At 34.0% G+C, this 2591-nt stretch overlaps 2 long non-coding RNA genes across 3 annotated transcripts; both read right to left on the bottom strand.

The window, feature by feature from the left end:
- Nucleotides 1–544: 544 nt before the first annotated feature.
- Nucleotides 545–1200, bottom strand: LOC118490619. The gene is made up of 3 exons (XR_004889582.1): nucleotides 1162–1200; nucleotides 984–1068; nucleotides 545–894 (listed from the first exon to the last, which is right to left on the bottom strand). It is a non-coding gene; the product is annotated as an uncharacterized LOC118490619 (long non-coding RNA).
- Nucleotides 1201–1330: 130 nt separating this feature from the next.
- LOC118490620 lies at nucleotides 1331–1974 on the bottom strand. 2 transcript variants are annotated; one of them, XR_004889583.1, is made up of 3 exons: nucleotides 1840–1974; nucleotides 1680–1749; nucleotides 1331–1374 (listed from the first exon to the last, which is right to left on the bottom strand). It is a non-coding gene; the product is annotated as an uncharacterized LOC118490620 (long non-coding RNA). The 2 variants fall into 2 exon arrangements; XR_004889584.1 differs by having other exon boundaries at nucleotides 1680–1771.
- Nucleotides 1975–2591: the final 617 nt, after the last annotated feature.

Raw genomic sequence — 2591 nt, forward strand, 5'->3', positions numbered from 1 at the left:
CCAAATATAGCTGAATTAGTTAAAAACGCATGATGTAACAGTTAACTCGATCTGTATGTGCTCCAACAGTCTTAATTATAGTATTTGATTATTAATTTATAAAAGAAGATCTAAGATCACATGAACAGATTAGAGAGGATACAAGGGAACTTACAATTAAAAGAGCGCATGACAGCTGCAGACTCATGAGAGAGAGATGAATGATCGATCGATCGGTTGCAAATTATATGTGAGTTTGTTTGTAGTTAGAAATAATATTTATGGGTAAAGAAATGTCTTTGAGATGTCCGGCCAGTCTCATCAGTTTTTTCAGCCACCTCACTGTCTTTGCTATGTTCTTGCTAATGTGCGCCTCTCTGTCTTAAAAGAACAATAACCTAATCTAAGTTCGCTTAAACATTTATTATATCAACAATCATCCATAATGATATACTTTGAGAGTTTGAGTCTTTCTCTTGCTTAGTGGCTTTTACAATGTATGTTTCACAAGGATTCTCCTTGTTATCACATAGGTATGGCATCATTTGAAGATTAAAAGAGTACAAAATATTAATCAAAGAGAAAGAAATGTATTTAAACTTTAAGGAAGCAAATAACGATTAAAAGCCTAAATCAACTAGTTTACTTGACCTAATGTCTCAAGCTATTAGTGTATGTCACATCATTAACAACTTGTTACAAATATTGCAAGGTAGCAAGAGAGGTAAACTGAACATTTAGAATGCATTACCGTCATGCTTGTCTCCAGTCAAACTCTTTAGTATCCAAATTTATAAGCATAAACATTAGAAAAACCACAAGATATAACTCAAAATAGAAAAACATACAAGAATTTCTTCATGATCCTTGGTGGAATATGTGTCGACAAGTTTTCTTCTCTCCAATCTCTTGTATCTGGTAGCAAACGAATAAAACTCCATCTAATCAATACTTATATATCACGATAATAAAAAATTAAACTCAATTTGTGCAAGACGACGGACCTTCCTTGAGGACGTGTAGACTTGATAGCTGTTTCACTGCGGTCCTTGTCCGGATTTGTTTTTTGGTCACCGTCCTCTCCAGTAGCTTTTAAGATGTTAAACAAAGAGGAAAAAAACAAAAATCATAAATTAATAAATGCCACATCACCATTTTGTGTTTAAACTATGGAACAGTTACCTTAAGTCTACCTTGTCATTTTTTAATTTCTGCTGCTTGCTGTCAAATTTTACACAAAAAAAAGATAAACGATAAAACCCACGAAAAAGATGAAAATAAGCAGCTCTTATTGATGAGAGAGACAAAAAGACTTACTACTTTCAACTTTTTAAGAATGTTATCAAACTGCTGTAGTATTAAACGCACACGCGTTTGGCTTCTCTAAACCAACACCTGCTTTGCATCAAAGTTACATTAAACACCTTTATACAGATACCACCCGCGTTTTAACACATTGCTATTGCTATGCTTTCTATTAAACAGCAGAAGTTAAAATCAAAAGACTATAATTATTAAAATTGATACTCTATATTATCCAAATAACAAATTATTTATGCCTAACGTGAATACAACACAACCACCTTTAAACCCCCAATCGTCCACTTACGAATCCAGTAAAAAAACATTAAAAAAGCCCTAAATCATAATCTTGTAAGAAACGTCTGAAACGATCAAAAGATTGTGACTATAAGCATAACCTTATATGAATCTGGAATAAGTTTTTGTAAGGCATGCATCTTCTCATTATCCGTTTTCTTCTCCTCTGTACTGTAAATCAATTTCAAAAACCCTAAATTACAAAGCAAATTGTAAGTGCAAAATGAAGATGGAAGCAATCAATAAATCGGAATTGTGTACCTGTCAGATCGAAATCGGTGGAAGAGGAGAAGGCTTATAGAAGTAAATCGTTGAGAGATGAGATGGTGGTTTGGATTTGAGATAAAGAAAGTGACTTTTAGAAAGAGAGAGTGAGTTTTAGAAAGAGAAAGTTGAGAGATGATAAGCTCAGAGAGATTAAAAAGAACTTTTAATACGTATATGGTTTGAATTTTGAATATGGAGCCAAGATTTTGAATTTTGAATATGGGCAGACCTTTGTCCTTTGTATGTGGGCAGACCTTTACCCTTTTGAATCTGGGCAGACCTTTGCTCTTTTGTATGTGGGCAGACCTTTGAAAGTTAAATGTGGGCCAGTGTTTTGAATTTTAAAGTCCTTTAATATTAAGCTTTATGATGTAATAATGACATAAGAAAAACATTGTTGGATAGCCTCTCTGGCTGACACATCAGCTTTTCTCGTGTCATTGGGATTTCTCCTTTTATAGAAAGTATAGATAGGGGCTAACTAGTCAATTCGGTATTACCGCCCTGTACAACCTAGTACTATTGGTTAAATCATTTTTGAGCCCTCCCTGATATAGTTTAAAAACCGGTTTTAAAATATCAAGTGCAACAAGCTCTAATGTGGTCATGAAACTAAGGCTATGTCGGTTACTTACAACTCATGAAGCCTGTTGTACAAACAAGAACTCTACTTGACTCTCTCCTCCTCTCTTTCATAATCTGACTTCAGAAAAAAAGCCTAAAAACCACAACTCTTCCCGGGAAAA

The sequence above is a fragment of the Helianthus annuus genome, chromosome 3 (genome assembly GCF_002127325.2).
Source record: "Helianthus annuus cultivar XRQ/B chromosome 3, HanXRQr2.0-SUNRISE, whole genome shotgun sequence".
Lineage (NCBI taxonomy): Eukaryota > Viridiplantae > Streptophyta > Magnoliopsida > Asterales > Asteraceae > Helianthus > Helianthus annuus.